Below are 15,600 nucleotides of genomic sequence, written 5' to 3'. Positions count from 1 at the left end.
AGATTTAAGCTTTGATCCTCGTTTGAGGGCATGGGTTCGAACCCCACTTCTGACAACGAATTGCTTCATTTTAATAACATGGATCTCATGATCAGAAAAGGCTTCTCTAGTATGGAAAAAAGTGAGTGGCTTTATGAAGCATAGAATTCTGAGAGGTATTTCGGGGTTGTACTATAGCTTCGTTTTCAAGGAAAAGGTTCAAAACCGTGTCAGGACGGCCGAGTGGTCTAAGGCGTCAGATTTAAGCTCTGATCCTCGTATGAGGGCGTGGGTTCGAACCCCACTTCTGACAACGAAATGCTTCATTTTAATAACAAGTATTTCATATTCAGAAAAGGCTTTTCTAGTATTGCAACAAGTGAGTGGCTTTATGGAGCATAGAAATCCGAGAGGTATTTCGGGGTTGTACTATAGCTTCGTTTTCAGGTAAAACGTTCACAAGCGTGTCAGGATGACCGAGTGGTCTAAGGCGTCAGATTAAAGCTCTGAACCTCGTATGAGGACATGGGTTCGAACCCCACTTCTCACAACGAATTGCTTCATTTTAATAACATGGATCTCATGATCAGTAAAGACTTCTCTAGTATGGCAACAAGTCTGTGGCTTTATGAAGCATAGAATTCCAAGAGTAATTTCGGGGTGGTACTATAGCTTCGTTTTCAAGAAAAACGTCTAAAAGGGTGTCAGGATGGCCGAATTGTCTAAGGCGTCAGATTTTAGCTCTGATCCTCGTATGAGGGCGTTTGTTCGAACCCCACTTCTGACAACGAATTGCTTCATTTTAATAACATGGATCTCATGATCAGAAAAGACTTCTCTAGTATGGCAACAAGTCCGTGGCTTTATGAAGCATAGAATTCCGAGAGGTATTTCGGGGTTGTACTATAGCTTCGTTTTCAAGGAAAACGTTCAAAAGGGTGTCAGGATGGCCGAGTGGTCTAAGGCGTCAGATTTAAGCTCTGATCCTCGTATGAGGGCGTGGGTTCGAACCCCACTTCTGACAACGAATTGCTTCATTTAAATAACATGTATTTCATAATCAGAAAAGGCTTCTCTAGTATTGCAACAAGTGAGTGGCTTTATGGAGCATAGAATTCCGAGAGGTATTTCGGGGTTGTACTATAGCTTCGTTTACAAGGAAAACGTTCAAAATCGTGTCAGGATGGCCGAGTGGTCTAAGGCGTCAGATTTAAGCTCTGATCCTCGTATGAGGGCGTGGGTTCGAACCCCACTTCTGACAACGAATTGCTTCATTTTAATAACAAGGATCTCATGATCAGAAAAGACTTCTCTAGTATGGCAACAAGTCCGTGGCTTTATGAAGCATAGAATTCCGAGAGGTATTTCGGGGTTGTACTATAGCTTCGTTTTCAAGGAAAACGTTCAAAAGGGTGTCAGGATGGCCAAGTGGTCTAAGGCGTCAGATTTAAGCTCTGATCCTCGTATGAGGACATGGGTTCGAACCCCACTTCTGACAACGAATTGCTTCATTTTAATAGCATGGATCTCATGATCAGTAAAGACTTCTCTAGTATGGCAACAAGTCTGTGGCTTTATAAAGCATACAATTCTGAGAGGTATTTCGGGGTTGTACCATAGCTTCGTTTTCAAGGAAAACGTTCAAAACCGTGTCAGGATGGCCGAGTGGTTTAAGGCGTCAGATTTAAGCTCTGATCCTCGTATGAGGGCGTGGGTTCGAACCTCACTTCTGACAACGAATTGCTTCATTTAAATAACATGTATTTCATAATCAGAAAAGGCTTCTCTAGTATTGCAACAAGTGAGTGGCTTTATGGAGCATAGAAATCTGAGAGGTATTTCGGGGTTGTACTATAGCTTCGTTTTCAGGTAAAACGTTCACATGCGTGTCAGGATGACCGAGTGGTCTAAGGCGTCAGATTAAAGCTCTGATCCTCGTATGAGGACATGGGTTCGAACCCCACTTCTGACAACGAATTGCTTCATTTTAATAGCATGGATCTCATGATCAGTAAAGACTTCTCTAGTATGGCAACAAGTCTGTGGCTTTATGAAGCATAGAATTCCGAGAGTTATTTCGGGGTGGTACTATAGCTTCGTTTTCAAGAAAAACGTCTAAAAGCGTGTCAGGATGGCCGAGTGGTCTAAGGAGTCAGATTTAAGCTCTGATCCTCGTATGAGGGCGTGGGTTCGATCCTCACTTCTGACAACGAATTGTTTCATTTTAATAACATGGATCTCATGATCAGAAAAGGCTTCTCTAGTATGGTAACAAGTTAGTGGCTTTATGGAGCATAGAATTCCGAGAGGTATTTCGGGGTTGTACTATAGCTTCGTTTTCAAGAAAAACGTCTAAAAGCGTGTCAGGATGGCCGAGTGGTCTAAGGCGTCAGATTTTAGCTCTGATCCTCGTATGAGAGCGTGGGTTCGAACCCCAATTCTGACAACGAATTGCTTCATTTTAATAACATGGATCTCATGATCTGAAAAGGCTTCTCTAGTATGGCAACAAGTGAGTGGCTTTATGAAGCATAGAATTCCGAGAGGTATTTCGGGGTTGTACTATAGCTTCGTTTTCAAGGAAAACGTTCACAATCGTGTCAGGATGGCCGAGTGGTCTAAGGCGTGAGATTTAAGCTCTGATTCTCGTATGAGGGTGTGGGTTCGAACCCCACTTCTGACAACGAATTGCTTCATTTTAATAGCATGGATCTCATGATCAGAAAAGACTTCTCTAGTATGGCAACAAGTCTGTGGCTTTATGAAGCATAGAATTCCGAGAGGTATTTCGGGGTTGTACTATAGCTTCGTTTTCAAGAAAAACGTTCAAAAGCGTGGCAGGATGGCCGAGTGGTCTAAGGCGTCGGATTTAAGCTATGATCCTCGTATGAGGGCGTGGGTTCGAACCCCACTTCTGACAACGCATTTTTTCATTTTAAAAACATGGATCTCATGATCAGAAAAGTCTTCTCTAGTATGGCAAAAAGTGAGTGGCTTTATGGTGCTTAGAATTCCGAGAGGTATTTCGTGGTTGTACTATAGCTTCGTTTTCAAGGAAAACGTTCACAAGCGTGTCAGTATTGTTGAGTGGTCTAAGGCGTCAGATTTAAGCTTTGATCCTCGTTTGAGGGCATGGGTTCGAACCCCACTTCTGACAACGAATTGCTTCATTTTAATAACATGGATCTCATGATCAGAAAAGGCTTCTCTAGTATGGAAAAAAGTGAGTGGCTTTATGAAGCATAGAATTCTGAGAGGTATTTCGGGGTTGTACTATAGCTTCGTTTTCAAGGAAAAGGTTCAAAACCGTGTCAGGACGGCCGAGTGGTCTAAGGCGTCAGATTTAAGCTCTGATCCTCGTATGAGGGCGTGGGTTCGAACCCCACTTCTGACAACGAAATGCTTCATTTTAATAACAAGTATTTCATATTCAGAAAAGGCTTTTCTAGTATTGCAACAAGTGAGTGGCTTTATGGAGCATAGAAATCCGAGAGGTATTTCGGGGTTGTACTATAGCTTCGTTTTCAGGTAAAACGTTCACAAGCGTGTCAGGATGACCGAGTGGTCTAAGGCGTCAGAATAAAGCTCTGAACCTCGTATGAGGACATGGGTTCGAACCCCACTTCTCACAACGAATTGCTTCATTTTAATAACATGGATCTCATGATCAGTAAAGACTTCTCTAGTATGGCAACAAGTCTGTGGCTTTATGAAGCATAGAATTCCAAGAGTAATTTCGGGGTGGTACTATAGCTTCGTTTTCAAGAAAAACGTCTAAAAGGGTGTCAGGATGGCCGAATTGTCTAAGGCGTCAGATTTTAGCTCTGATCCTCGTATGAGGGCGTTTGTTCGAACCCCACTTCTGACAACGAATTGCTTCATTTTAATAACATGGATCTCATGATCAGAAAAGACTTCTCTAGTATGGCAACAAGTCCGTGGCTTTATGAAGCATAGAATTCCGAGAGGTATTTCGGGGTTGTACTATAGCTTCGTTTTCAAGGAAAACGTTCAAAAGGGTGTCAGGATGGCCGAGTGGTCTAAGGCGTCAGATTTAAGCTCTGATCCTCGTATGAGGGCGTGGGTTCGAACCCCACTTCTGACAACGAATTGCTTCATTTAAATAACATGTATTTCATAATCAGAAAAGGCTTCTCTAGTATTGCAACAAGTGAGTGGCTTTATGGAGCATAGAATTCCGAGAGGTATTTCGGGGTTGTACTATAGCTTCGTTTACAAGGAAAACGTTCAAAATCGTGTCAGGATGGCCGAGTGGTCTAAGGCGTCAGATTTAAGCTCTGATCCTCGTATGAGGGCGTGGGTTCGAACCCCACTTCTGACAACGAATTGCTTCATTTTAATAACAAGGATCTCATGATCAGAAAAGACTTCTCTAGTATGGCAACAAGTCCGTGGCTTTATGAAGCATAGAATTCCGAGAGGTATTTCGGGGTTGTACTATAGCTTCGTTTTCAAGGAAAACGTTCAAAAGGGTGTCAGGATGGCCAAGTGGTCTAAGGCGTCAGATTTAAGCTCTGATCCTCGTATGAGGACATGGGTTCGAACCCCACTTCTGACAACGAATTGCTTCATTTTAATAGCATGGATCTCATGATCAGTAAAGACTTCTCAAGTATGGCAACAAGTCTGTGGCTTTATGAAGCATAGAATTCCGAGAGTTATTTCGGGGTGGTACTATAGCTTCGTTTTCAAGAAAAACGTCTAAAAGCGTGTCAGGATGGCCGAATTGTCTAAGGCGTCAGATTTAAGCTCTGATCCTCGTATGAGGGCGTGGGTTCGAACCCCACTTCTGACAACGAATTGCTTCATTTTAATAACATGGATCTCATGATCAGAAAAGACTTCTCTAGTATGACAACAAGTCCGTGGCTTTATGAAGCATAGAATTCCGAGAGGTAATTCGGGGTTGTACTATAGCTTCGTTTTCATGGAAAGCGTTCAAAAGAATGTCAGGATGGCCGAGTGGTCTAAGGCGTCAGATTTAAGCTCTGATTCTCGTATGAGGGCGTGGGTTCGAACCCCACTTCTGACAACGAATTGCTTCATTTAAATAACATGTATTTCATAATCAGAAAACGCTTCTCTAGTATTGGAACAAGTGAGTGGCTTTATGGAGCATAGAATTCCGAGAGGTATTTCGGGGTTGTACTATGGCTTCGTTTACAAGGAAAACGTTCAAAATCGTGTCAGGATGGCCGAGTGGTCTAAGGCGTCAGATTTAAGCTCTGATCCTCGTATGAGGGCGTGGGTTCGAACCCCACTTCTGACAACGAATTGCTTCATTTTAATAACATGGATCTCATGATCAGAAAATACTTCTCTAGTATGGCAATAAGTCTGTGGCTTTATAAAGCATACAATTCTGAGAGGTATTTCGGGGTTGTACTATAGCTTCGTTTTCAAGGAAAACGTTCAAAACCGTGTCAGGATGACCGAGTGGTCTAAGGCGTCAGATTAAAGATCTGATCCTCGTATGACGACATGGGTTCGAACCCCACTTCTGACAACGAATTGCTTCATTTTTATAGCATGGACCTCATGATCAGAAAAGACTTCTCTAGTATGGCAACAAGTCTGTGGCTTTATGGAGCATAGAATTCTGAGAGGTATTTCGAGGTTGTACTATAGCTTCGTTTTCAAGGAAAACGTTTAAAACCGTGTCAGGATGGCCGAGTGGTTTAAGGCGTCAGATTTAAGCTCTGATCCTCGTATGAGGGCGTGGGTTCGAACCCCACTTCTGACAACGAATTGCTTCATTTTAATAACATGTATTTCATAATCAGAAAAGGCTTTTCTAGTATTGCAACAAGTGAGTGGCTTTATGGAGCATGGAAATCCGAGGGGTATTTCGGGGTTGTACTATAGTTTCGTTTTCAGGTAAAACGTTCACAAGCGTGTCAGGATGACCGAGTGGTCTAAGGCGTCAGATTAAAGCTCTGATCCTCGTATGAGGACATGGGTTCGAACCCCACTTCTGACAACGAATTGCTTCATTTTAATAGCATGGATCTCATGATCAGAAAAGACTTCTCTAGTATGGCAACAAGTCTGTGGCTTTATGGAGCATAGAATTCTGAGAGGTATTTCGGGGTTGTACTATAGCTTCGTTTTCAAGGAAAACGTTTAAAACCGTGTCAGGATGGCCGAGTGGTTTAAGGCGTCAGATTTAAGCTCTGATCCTCGTATGAGGGCGTGGGTTCGAACCCCACTTCTGACAACGAATTGCTTCATTTTAATAACATGTATTTCATAATCAGAAAAGGCTTTTCTAGTATTGCAACAAGTGAGTGGCTTTATAAAGCATAGAAATCCGAGAGGTATTTCGGGGTTGTACTATAGCTTCGTTTTCAGGTAAAACGTTCACAAGCGTGTCAGGATGACCGAGTGGTCTAAGGCGTCAGATTAAAGCTCTGATCCTCGTATGAGGACATGGGTTCGAACCCCACTTCTGACAACGAATTGCTTCATTTTAATAGCATGGATCTCATGATCAGAAAAGACTTCTCTAGTATGGCAACAAGTCTGTGGCTTTATGGAGCATAGAATTCCGAGAGGTATTTCGGGGTTGTACTATAGCTTAGTTTTCAAGGAAAACGTTCAAAATCGTATCAGGATGGCCGAGTGGTCTAAGGCGTCAGATTTAAGCTCTGATCCTCGTATGAGGGCGTTGGTTCGAACCCCACTTCTGACAACGAATTGCTTCATTTTAATAACATGGATCTCATGATCAGAAAAGACTTCTCTAGTATGGCAACAAGTCTGTGGCTTTATAAAGCATACAATTCTGAGAGGTATTTCGGGGTTGTACTATAGCTTCGTTTTCAAGGAAAACGTTCAAAACCGTGTCAGGATGGCCAAGTGGTTTAAGGCGTCAGATTTAAGCTCTGATCCTCGTATGAGGGCGTGGGTTCGAACCCCACATCTGACAACGAATTGCTTCATTTTAATAACATGTATTTCATAATCAGAAAAGGCTTTTCTAGTATTGCAACAAGTGAGTGGCTTTATGGAGCATGGAAATCCGAGGGGTATTTCGGGGTTGTACTATAGTTTCGTTTTCAGGTAAAACGTTCACAAGCGTGTCAGGATGACCGAGTGGTCTAAGAAGTCAGATTAAAGCTCTGATCCTCGTATGAGGACATGGGTTCGAACCCCACTTCTGACAACGAATTGCTTCATTTTAATAGCATGGATCTCATGATCAGAAAAGACTTCTCTAAGATGGCAACAAGTCTGTGGCTTTATGGAGCATAGAACTCCGAGAGGTATTTCGGGGTTGTACTATAGCTTCGTTTTCAAGGAAAACGTTCAAAATCGTATCAGGATGGCCGAGTGGTCTAAGGCGTCAGATTTAAGCTCTGATCCTCGTATGAGGGCGTTGGTTCGAACCCCACTTCTGACAACGAATTGCTTCATTTTAATAACATGGATCTCATGATCAGAAAAGACTTCTCTAGTATGGCAACAAGTCTGTGGCTTTATAAAGCATACAATTCTGAGAGGTATTTCGGGGTTGTACTATAGCTTCGTTTTCAAGGAAAACGTTCAAAACCGTGTCAGGATGGCCAAGTGGTTTAAGGCGTCAGATTTAAGCTCTGATCCTCGTATGAGGGCGTGGGTTCGAACCCCACATCTGACAACGAATTGCTTCATTTTAATAACATGTATTTCATAATCAGAAAAGGCTTTTCTAGTATTGCAACAAGTGAGTGGCTTTATGGAGCATGGAAATCCGAGGGGTATTTCGGGGTTGTACTATAGTTTCGTTTTCAGGTAAAACGTTCACAAGCGTGTCAGGATGACCGAGTGGTCTAAGGCGTCAGATTAAAGCTCTGATCCTCGTATGAGGACATGGGTTCGAACCCCACTTCTGACAACGAATTGCTTCATTTTAATAGCATGGATCTCATGATCAGAAAAGACTTCTCTAGTATGGCAACAAGTCTGTGGCTTTATGGAGCATAGAATTCCGAGAGGTATTTCGGGGTTGTACTATAGCTTCGTTTTCAAGGAAAACGTTCAAAATCGTATCAGGATGGCCGAGTGGTCTAAGGCGTCAGATTTAAGCTCTGATCCTCGTATGAGGGCGTTGGTTCGAACCCCACTTCTGACAACGAATTGCTTCATTTTAATAACATGGATCTCATGATCAGAAAAGACTTCTCTAGTATAGCAACAATTGTGTGGCTTTATGAAGCATACAATTCTGAGAGGTATTTCGGGGTTGTACTATAGCTTCGTTTTCAAGGAAAACGTTCAAACCCGTGTCAGGATGGCCAAGTGGTTTAAGGCGTCAGATTTTAGCTCTGATCCTCGTATGAGGGCGTGGGTTCGAACCCCACTTCTGACAACGAATTGCTTCATTTTAATAACATGTATTTCATAATCAGAAAAGGCTTTTCTAGTATTGCAACAAGTGAGTGGCTTTATGGAGCATGGAAATCCGAGGGGTATTTCGGGGTTGTACTATAGTTTCGTTTTCAGGTAAAACCCTCACAAGCGTGTCAGGATGACCGAGTGGTCTAAGGCGTCAGATTAAAGCTCTGATCCTCGTATGAGGACATGGGTTCGAACCCCACTTCTGACAACGAATTGCTTCATTTTAATAGCATGGATCTCATGATCAGAAAAGACTTCTCTAGTATGGCAACAAGTCTGTGGCTTTATGGAGCATAGAACTCCGAGAGGTATTTCGGGGTTGTACTATAGCTTCGTTTTCAAGGAAAACGTTCAAAATCGTATCAGGATGGCCGAGTGGTCTAAGGCGTCAGATTTAAGCTCTGATCCTCGTATGAGGGCGTGGGTTCGAAACCCACTTCTGACAACGAATTGCTTCATTTTAAAAACATGGATCTCATGATCAGAAAAGACTTCTCTAGTATAGCAACAAGTGTGTGGCTTTATGAAGCATACAATTCTGAGAGGTATTTCGGGGTTGTACTATAGCTTCGTTTTCAAGGAAAACGTTCAAAAGGGTGTCAGGATGGCCGAGTGGTCTAAGGCGTCAGATTTAAGCTCTGATCCTCGTATGAGGGCGTGGGTTCGAACCGCACTTCTGACAACGAATTGCTTCATTTAAATAACATGTATTTCATAATCAGAAAAGGCTTCTCTAGTATTGCAACAAGTGAGTGGCTTTATGGAGCATAGAAATCCGAGAGGTATTTCGGGGTTGTACTATAGCTTCGTTTTCAGGTAAAACGTTCACAAGCGTGTCAGGATGACCGAGTGGTCTAAGGCGTCAGATTTTGGCTCTGATCCTCGTATGAGAGCGTGGGTTCGATGCCCACTTCTGACAACGAATTGCTTGATTTTAATAACATGTATTTCATAATCAGAAAAGGCTTCTCTAGTATTGCAACAAGTGAGTGGCTTTATGGAGCATAGAAATCCGAGAGGTATTTCGGGGTTGTACTATAGCTTCGTTTTCAGGTAAAACGTTCACAAGCGTGTCAGGATGACCGAGTGGTCTAAGGCGTTAGATTAAAGCTCTGATCCTCGTATGAGGACATGGGTTCGAACCCCACTTCTGACAACGAATTGCTTCATTTTAATAGCATGGATCTCATGATCAGTAAAGACTTCTCTAGTATGGCAAAAGTCTGTGGCTTTATGAAGTATAGAATTCCGAGAGGTATTTCGGGGTTGTACTATAGCTTCGTTTTCAAGGAAAACGTTCAAAAGGGTGTCAGGATGGCCGAGTGGTCTAAGGCGTCAAATTTAAGCTCTGATCCTCGTATGAGGGCGTGGGTTCGAACCGCACTTCTGACAACGAATTGCTTCATTTAAATAACATGTATTTCATAATCAGAAAAGGCTTCTCTAGTATTGCAACAAGTGAGTGGCTTTATGGAGCATGGAAATCCGAGGGGTATTTCGGGGTTGTACTATAGTTTCGTTTTCAGGTAAAACGTTCACAAGCGTGTCAGGATGACCGAGTGGTCTAAGGCGTCAGATTAAAGCTCTGATCCTCGTATGAGGACATGGGTTCGAACCCCACTTCTGACAACGAATTGCTTCATTTTAATAGCATGGATCTCATGATCAGAAAAGACTTCTCTAAGATGGCAACAAGTCTGTGGCTTTATGGAGCATAGAACTCCGAGAGGTATTTCGGGGTTGTACTATAGCTTCGTTTTCAAGGAAAACGTTCAAAATCGTATCAGGATGGCCGAGTGGTCTAAGGCGTCAGATTTAAGCTCTGATCCTCGTATGAGGGCGTTGGTTCGAACCCCACTTCTGACAACGAATTGCTTCATTTTAATAACATGGATCTCATGATCAGAAAAGACTTCTCTAGTATGGCAACAAGTCTGTGGCTTTATAAAGCATACAATTCTGAGAGGTATTTCGGGGTTGTACTATAGCTTCGTTTTCAAGGAAAACGTTCAAAACCGTGTCAGGATGGCCAAGTGGTTTAAGGCGTCAGATTTAAGCTCTGATCCTCGTATGAGGGCGTGGGTTCGAACCCCACATCTGACAACGAATTGCTTCATTTTAATAACATGTATTTCATAATCAGAAAAGGCTTTTCTAGTATTGCAACAAGTGAGTGGCTTTATGGAGCATGGAAATCCGAGGGGTATTTCGGGGTTGTACTATAGTTTCGTTTTCAGGTAAAACGTTCACAAGCGTGTCAGGATGACCGAGTGGTCTAAGGCGTCAGATTAAAGCTCTGATCCTCGTATGAGGACATGGGTTCGAACCCCACTTCTGACAACGAATTGCTTCATTTTAATAGCATGGATCTCATGATCAGAAAAGACTTCTCTAGTATGGCAACAAGTCTGTGGCTTTATGGAGCATAGAATTCCGAGAGGTATTTCGGGGTTGTACTATAGCTTCGTTTTCAAGGAAAACGTTCAAAATCGTATCAGGATGGCCGAGTGGTCTAAGGCGTCAGATTTAAGCTCTGATCCTCGTATGAGGGCGTTGGTTCGAACCCCACTTCTGACAACGAATTGCTTCATTTTAATAACATGGATCTCATGATCAGAAAAGACTTCTCTAGTATAGCAACAATTGTGTGGCTTTATGAAGCATACAATTCTGAGAGGTATTTCGGGGTTGTACTATAGCTTCGTTTTCAAGGAAAACGTTCAAACCCGTGTCAGGATGGCCAAGTGGTTTAAGGCGTCAGATTTTAGCTCTGATCCTCGTATGAGGGCGTGGGTTCGAACCCCACTTCTGACAACGAATTGCTTCATTTTAATAACATGTATTTCATAATCAGAAAAGGCTTTTCTAGTATTGCAACAAGTGAGTGGCTTTATGGAGCATGGAAATCCGAGGGGTATTTCGGGGTTGTACTATAGTTTCGTTTTCAGGTAAAACGTTAACAAGCGTGTCAGGATGACCGAGCGGTCTAAGGCGTCAGATTAAAGCTCTGATCCTCGTATGAGGACATGGGTTCGAACCCCACTTCTGACAACGAATTGCTTCATTTTAATAGCATGGATCTCATGATCAGAAAAGACTTCTCTAAGATGGCAACAAGTCTGTGGCTTTATGGAGCATAGAACTCCGAGAGGTATTTCGGGGTTGTACTATAGCTTCGTTTTCAAGGAAAACGTTCAAAATCGTATCAGGATGGCCGAGTGGTCTAAGGCGTCAGATTTAAGCTCTGATCCTCGTATGAGGGCGTGGGTTCGAACCCCACTTCTGACAACGAATTGCTTCATTTTAATAACATGGATCTCATGATCAGAAAAGACTTCTCTAGTATAGCAACAATTGTGTGGCTTTATGAAGCATACAATTCTGAGAGGTATTTCGGGGTTGTACTATAGCTTCGTTTTCAAGGAAAACGTTCAAACCCGTGTCAGGATGGCCAAGTGGTTTAAGGCGTCAGATTTTAGCTCTGATCCTCGTATGAGGGCGTGGGTTCGAACCCCACTTCTGACAACGAATTGCTTCATTTTAATAACATGTATTTCATAATCAGAAAAGGCTTTTCTAGTATTGCAACAAGTGAGTGGCTTTATGGAGCATGGAAATCCGAGGGGTATTTCGGGGTTGTACTATAGTTTCGTTTTCAGGTAAAACCCTCACAAGCGTGTCAGGATGACCGAGTGGTCTAAGGCGTCAGATTAAAGCTCTGATCCTCGTATGAGGACATGGGTTCGAACCCCACTTCTGACAACGAATTGCTTCATTTTAATAGCATGGATCTCATGATCAGAAAAGACTTCTCTAGTATGGCAACAAGTCTGTGGCTTTATGGAGCATAGAACTCCGAGAGGTATTTCGGGGTTGTACTATAGCTTCGTTTTCAAGGAAAACGTTCAAAATCGTATCAGGATGGCCGAGTGGTCTAAGGCGTCAGATTTAAGCTCTGATCCTCGTATGAGGGCGTGGGTTCGAAACCCACTTCTGACAACGAATTGCTTCATTTTAAAAACATGGATCTCATGATCAGAAAATACTTCTCTAGTATAGCAACAAGTGTGTGGCTTTATGAAGCATACAATTCTGAGAGGTATTTCGGGGTTGTACTATAGCTTCGTTTTCAAGGAAAACGTTCAAAAGGGTGTCAGGATGGCCGAGTGGTCTAAGGCGTCAGATTTAAGCTCTGATCCTCGTATGAGGGCGTGGGTTCGAACCGCACTTCTGACAACGAATTGCTTCATTTAAATAACATGTATTTCATAATCAGAAAAGGCTTCTCTAGTATTGCAACAAGTGAGTGGCTTTATGGAGCATAGAAATCCGAGAGGTATTTCGGGGTTGTACTATAGCTTCGTTTTCAGGTAAAACGTTCACAAGCGTGTCAGGATGACCGAGTGGTCTAAGGCGTTAGATTAAAGCTCTGATCCTCGTATGAGGACATGGGTTCGAACCCCACTTCTGACAACGAATTGCTTCATTTTAATAGCATGGATCTCATGATCAGTAAAGACTTCTCTAGTATGGCAAAAGTCTGTGGCTTTATGAAGTATAGAATTCCGAGAGGTATTTCGGGGTTGTACTATAGCTTCGTTTTCAAGGAAAACGTTCAAAAGGGTGTCAGGATGGCCGAGTGGTCTAAGGCGTCAAATTTAAGCTCTGATCCTCGTATGAGGGCGTGGGTTCGAACCGCACTTCTGACAACGAATTGCTTCATTTAAATAACATGTATTTCATAATCAGAAAAGGCTTCTCTAGTATTGCAACAAGTGAGTGGCTTTATGGAGCATGGAAATCCGAGGGGTATTTCGGGGTTGTACTATAGTTTCGTTTTCAGGTAAAACGTTCACAAGCGTGTCAGGATGACCGAGTGGTCTAAGGCGTCAGATTAAAGCTCTGATCCTCGTATGAGGACATGGGTTCGAACCCCACTTCTGACAACGAATTGCTTCATTTTAATAGCATGGATCTCATGATCAGAAAAGACTTCTCTAAGATGGCAACAAGTCTGTGGCTTTATGGAGCATAGAACTCCGAGAGGTATTTCGGGGTTGTACTATAGCTTCGTTTTCAAGGAAAACGTTCAAAATCGTATCAGGATGGCCGAGTGGTCTAAGGCGTCAGATTTAAGCTCTGATCCTCGTATGAGGGCGTTGGTTCGAACCCCACTTCTGACAACGAATTGCTTCATTTTAATAACATGGATCTCATGATCAGAAAAGACTTCTCTAGTATGGCAACAAGTCTGTGGCTTTATAAAGCATACAATTCTGAGAGGTATTTCGGGGTTGTACTATAGCTTCGTTTTCAAGGAAAACGTTCAAAACCGTGTCAGGATGGCCAAGTGGTTTAAGGCGTCAGATTTAAGCTCTGATCCTCGTATGAGGGCGTGGGTTCGAACCCCACATCTGACAACGAATTGCTTCATTTTAATAACATGTATTTCATAATCAGAAAAGGCTTTTCTAGTATTGCAACAAGTGAGTGGCTTTATGGAGCATGGAAATCCGAGGGGTATTTCGGGGTTGTACTATAGTTTCGTTTTCAGGTAAAACGTTCACAAGCGTGTCAGGATGACCGAGTGGTCTAAGGCGTCAGATTAAAGCTCTGATCCTCGTATGAGGACATGGGTTCGAACCCCACTTCTGACAACGAATTGCTTCATTTTAATAGCATGGATCTCATGATCAGAAAAGACTTCTCTAGTATGGCAACAAGTCTGTGGCTTTATGGAGCATAGAATTCCGAGAGGTATTTCGGGGTTGTACTATAGCTTCGTTTTCAAGGAAAACGTTCAAAATCGTATCAGGATGGCCGAGTGGTCTAAGGCGTCAGATTTAAGCTCTGATCCTCGTATGAGGGCGTTGGTTCGAACCCCACTTCTGACAACGAATTGCTTCATTTTAATAACATGGATCTCATGATCAGAAAAGACTTCTCTAGTATAGCAACAATTGTGTGGCTTTATGAAGCATACAATTCTGAGAGGTATTTCGGGGTTGTACTATAGCTTCGTTTTCAAGGAAAACGTTCAAACCCGTGTCAGGATGGCCAAGTGGTTTAAGGCGTCAGATTTTAGCTCTGATCCTCGTATGAGGGCGTGGGTTCGAACCCCACTTCTGACAACGAATTGCTTCATTTTAATAACATGTATTTCATAATCAGAAAAGGCTTTTCTAGTATTGCAACAAGTGAGTGGCTTTATGGAGCATGGAAATCCGAGGGGTATTTCGGGGTTGTACTATAGTTTCGTTTTCAGGTAAAACGTTAACAAGCGTGTCAGGATGACCGAGCGGTCTAAGGCGTCAGATTAAAGCTCTGATCCTCGTATGAGGACATGGGTTCGAACCCCACTTCTGACAACGAATTGCTTCATTTTAATAGCATGGATCTCATGATCAGAAAAGACTTCTCTAAGATGGCAACAAGTCTGTGGCTTTATGGAGCATAGAACTCCGAGAGGTATTTCGGGGTTGTACTATAGCTTCGTTTTCAAGGAAAACGTTCAAAATCGTATCAGGATGGCCGAGTGGTCTAAGGCGTCAGATTTAAGCTCTGATCCTCGTATGAGGGCGTGGGTTCGAACCCCACTTCTGACAACGAATTGCTTCATTTTAATAACATGGATCTCATGATCAGAAAAGACTTCTCTAGTATAGCAACAATTGTGTGGCTTTATGAAGCATACAATTCTGAGAGGTATTTCGGGGTTGTACTATAGCTTCGTTTTCAAGGAAAACGTTCAAACCCGTGTCAGGATGGCCAAGTGGTTTAAGGCGTCAGATTTTAGCTCTGATCCTCGTATGAGGGCGTGGGTTCGAACCCCACTTCTGACAACGAATTGCTTCATTTTAATAACATGTATTTCATAATCAGAAAAGGCTTTTCTAGTATTGCAACAAGTGAGTGGCTTTATGGAGCATGGAAATCCGAGGGGTATTTCGGGGTTGTACTATAGTTTCGTTTTCAGGTAAAACCCTCACAAGCGTGTCAGGATGACCGAGTGGTCTAAGGCGTCAGATTAAAGCTCTGATCCTCGTATGAGGACATGGGTTCGAACCCCACTTCTGACAACGAATTGCTTCATTTTAATAGCATGGATCTCATGATCAGAAAAGACTTCTCTAGTATGGCAACAAGTCTGTGGCTTTATGGAGCATAGAACTCCGAGAGGTATTTCGGGGTTGTACTATAGCTTCGTTTTCAAGGAAAACG

The 15,600-nt window shown here is 42.7% G+C and overlaps 32 non-coding genes across 32 annotated transcripts; all 32 read left to right on the top strand.

Annotated features, from left to right (window-relative positions):
- Window positions 1-208: 208 nt before the first annotated feature.
- TRNAL-UAA (transfer RNA leucine (anticodon UAA)) lies at window positions 209-292 on the top strand. Its single transcript has one exon. It is a non-coding gene; the product is annotated as a tRNA-Leu (tRNA).
- A 153-nt stretch (window positions 293-445) lies between these two features.
- Window positions 446-529, top strand: TRNAF-AAA (transfer RNA phenylalanine (anticodon AAA)). The gene has a single exon. It is a non-coding gene; the product is annotated as a tRNA-Phe (tRNA).
- Window positions 530-919: 390 nt separating this feature from the next.
- TRNAL-UAA (transfer RNA leucine (anticodon UAA)) lies at window positions 920-1,003 on the top strand. Its single transcript has one exon. It is a non-coding gene; the product is annotated as a tRNA-Leu (tRNA).
- A 153-nt stretch (window positions 1,004-1,156) lies between these two features.
- TRNAL-UAA (transfer RNA leucine (anticodon UAA)) lies at window positions 1,157-1,240 on the top strand. The gene has a single exon. It is a non-coding gene; the product is annotated as a tRNA-Leu (tRNA).
- Window positions 1,241-1,630: 390 nt separating this feature from the next.
- Window positions 1,631-1,714, top strand: TRNAL-UAA (transfer RNA leucine (anticodon UAA)). Its single transcript has one exon. It is a non-coding gene; the product is annotated as a tRNA-Leu (tRNA).
- A 153-nt stretch (window positions 1,715-1,867) lies between these two features.
- TRNAF-AAA (transfer RNA phenylalanine (anticodon AAA)) lies at window positions 1,868-1,951 on the top strand. The gene has a single exon. It is a non-coding gene; the product is annotated as a tRNA-Phe (tRNA).
- A 1,338-nt stretch (window positions 1,952-3,289) lies between these two features.
- TRNAL-UAA (transfer RNA leucine (anticodon UAA)) lies at window positions 3,290-3,373 on the top strand. The gene has a single exon. It is a non-coding gene; the product is annotated as a tRNA-Leu (tRNA).
- Window positions 3,374-4,000: 627 nt separating this feature from the next.
- Window positions 4,001-4,084, top strand: TRNAL-UAA (transfer RNA leucine (anticodon UAA)). Its single transcript has one exon. It is a non-coding gene; the product is annotated as a tRNA-Leu (tRNA).
- Window positions 4,085-4,237: 153 nt separating this feature from the next.
- On the top strand, window positions 4,238-4,321 carry TRNAL-UAA (transfer RNA leucine (anticodon UAA)). The gene has a single exon. It is a non-coding gene; the product is annotated as a tRNA-Leu (tRNA).
- A 627-nt stretch (window positions 4,322-4,948) lies between these two features.
- TRNAL-UAA (transfer RNA leucine (anticodon UAA)) lies at window positions 4,949-5,032 on the top strand. Its single transcript has one exon. It is a non-coding gene; the product is annotated as a tRNA-Leu (tRNA).
- A 153-nt stretch (window positions 5,033-5,185) lies between these two features.
- TRNAL-UAA (transfer RNA leucine (anticodon UAA)) lies at window positions 5,186-5,269 on the top strand. The gene has a single exon. It is a non-coding gene; the product is annotated as a tRNA-Leu (tRNA).
- Window positions 5,270-5,422: 153 nt separating this feature from the next.
- TRNAF-AAA (transfer RNA phenylalanine (anticodon AAA)) lies at window positions 5,423-5,506 on the top strand. Its single transcript has one exon. It is a non-coding gene; the product is annotated as a tRNA-Phe (tRNA).
- Window positions 5,507-5,659: 153 nt separating this feature from the next.
- On the top strand, window positions 5,660-5,743 carry TRNAL-UAA (transfer RNA leucine (anticodon UAA)). Its single transcript has one exon. It is a non-coding gene; the product is annotated as a tRNA-Leu (tRNA).
- Window positions 5,744-5,896: 153 nt separating this feature from the next.
- Window positions 5,897-5,980, top strand: TRNAF-AAA (transfer RNA phenylalanine (anticodon AAA)). Its single transcript has one exon. It is a non-coding gene; the product is annotated as a tRNA-Phe (tRNA).
- Window positions 5,981-6,133: 153 nt separating this feature from the next.
- Window positions 6,134-6,217, top strand: TRNAL-UAA (transfer RNA leucine (anticodon UAA)). Its single transcript has one exon. It is a non-coding gene; the product is annotated as a tRNA-Leu (tRNA).
- A 153-nt stretch (window positions 6,218-6,370) lies between these two features.
- TRNAF-AAA (transfer RNA phenylalanine (anticodon AAA)) lies at window positions 6,371-6,454 on the top strand. The gene has a single exon. It is a non-coding gene; the product is annotated as a tRNA-Phe (tRNA).
- A 627-nt stretch (window positions 6,455-7,081) lies between these two features.
- Window positions 7,082-7,165, top strand: TRNAF-AAA (transfer RNA phenylalanine (anticodon AAA)). The gene has a single exon. It is a non-coding gene; the product is annotated as a tRNA-Phe (tRNA).
- A 627-nt stretch (window positions 7,166-7,792) lies between these two features.
- TRNAF-AAA (transfer RNA phenylalanine (anticodon AAA)) lies at window positions 7,793-7,876 on the top strand. Its single transcript has one exon. It is a non-coding gene; the product is annotated as a tRNA-Phe (tRNA).
- Window positions 7,877-8,503: 627 nt separating this feature from the next.
- On the top strand, window positions 8,504-8,587 carry TRNAF-AAA (transfer RNA phenylalanine (anticodon AAA)). The gene has a single exon. It is a non-coding gene; the product is annotated as a tRNA-Phe (tRNA).
- Window positions 8,588-9,214: 627 nt separating this feature from the next.
- TRNAQ-UUG (transfer RNA glutamine (anticodon UUG)) lies at window positions 9,215-9,298 on the top strand. The gene has a single exon. It is a non-coding gene; the product is annotated as a tRNA-Gln (tRNA).
- A 153-nt stretch (window positions 9,299-9,451) lies between these two features.
- TRNAF-AAA (transfer RNA phenylalanine (anticodon AAA)) lies at window positions 9,452-9,535 on the top strand. The gene has a single exon. It is a non-coding gene; the product is annotated as a tRNA-Phe (tRNA).
- A 389-nt stretch (window positions 9,536-9,924) lies between these two features.
- On the top strand, window positions 9,925-10,008 carry TRNAF-AAA (transfer RNA phenylalanine (anticodon AAA)). Its single transcript has one exon. It is a non-coding gene; the product is annotated as a tRNA-Phe (tRNA).
- Window positions 10,009-10,635: 627 nt separating this feature from the next.
- Window positions 10,636-10,719, top strand: TRNAF-AAA (transfer RNA phenylalanine (anticodon AAA)). Its single transcript has one exon. It is a non-coding gene; the product is annotated as a tRNA-Phe (tRNA).
- A 627-nt stretch (window positions 10,720-11,346) lies between these two features.
- Window positions 11,347-11,430, top strand: TRNAF-AAA (transfer RNA phenylalanine (anticodon AAA)). The gene has a single exon. It is a non-coding gene; the product is annotated as a tRNA-Phe (tRNA).
- Window positions 11,431-11,583: 153 nt separating this feature from the next.
- Window positions 11,584-11,667, top strand: TRNAL-UAA (transfer RNA leucine (anticodon UAA)). The gene has a single exon. It is a non-coding gene; the product is annotated as a tRNA-Leu (tRNA).
- A 390-nt stretch (window positions 11,668-12,057) lies between these two features.
- TRNAF-AAA (transfer RNA phenylalanine (anticodon AAA)) lies at window positions 12,058-12,141 on the top strand. Its single transcript has one exon. It is a non-coding gene; the product is annotated as a tRNA-Phe (tRNA).
- A 627-nt stretch (window positions 12,142-12,768) lies between these two features.
- On the top strand, window positions 12,769-12,852 carry TRNAF-AAA (transfer RNA phenylalanine (anticodon AAA)). The gene has a single exon. It is a non-coding gene; the product is annotated as a tRNA-Phe (tRNA).
- Window positions 12,853-13,241: 389 nt separating this feature from the next.
- Window positions 13,242-13,325, top strand: TRNAF-AAA (transfer RNA phenylalanine (anticodon AAA)). Its single transcript has one exon. It is a non-coding gene; the product is annotated as a tRNA-Phe (tRNA).
- A 627-nt stretch (window positions 13,326-13,952) lies between these two features.
- TRNAF-AAA (transfer RNA phenylalanine (anticodon AAA)) lies at window positions 13,953-14,036 on the top strand. The gene has a single exon. It is a non-coding gene; the product is annotated as a tRNA-Phe (tRNA).
- A 627-nt stretch (window positions 14,037-14,663) lies between these two features.
- On the top strand, window positions 14,664-14,747 carry TRNAF-AAA (transfer RNA phenylalanine (anticodon AAA)). Its single transcript has one exon. It is a non-coding gene; the product is annotated as a tRNA-Phe (tRNA).
- A 153-nt stretch (window positions 14,748-14,900) lies between these two features.
- Window positions 14,901-14,984, top strand: TRNAL-UAA (transfer RNA leucine (anticodon UAA)). Its single transcript has one exon. It is a non-coding gene; the product is annotated as a tRNA-Leu (tRNA).
- A 390-nt stretch (window positions 14,985-15,374) lies between these two features.
- On the top strand, window positions 15,375-15,458 carry TRNAF-AAA (transfer RNA phenylalanine (anticodon AAA)). Its single transcript has one exon. It is a non-coding gene; the product is annotated as a tRNA-Phe (tRNA).
- Window positions 15,459-15,600: the final 142 nt, after the last annotated feature.

This window comes from Phalangium opilio, unplaced genomic scaffold (assembly GCF_054372755.1).
Source record: "Phalangium opilio isolate 3A_F unplaced genomic scaffold, DU_Popi_V2 ptg000037l_1, whole genome shotgun sequence".
NCBI lineage: Eukaryota > Metazoa > Arthropoda > Arachnida > Opiliones > Phalangiidae > Phalangium > Phalangium opilio.
This window is presented reverse-complemented; position numbering and strand designations above follow the sequence as displayed.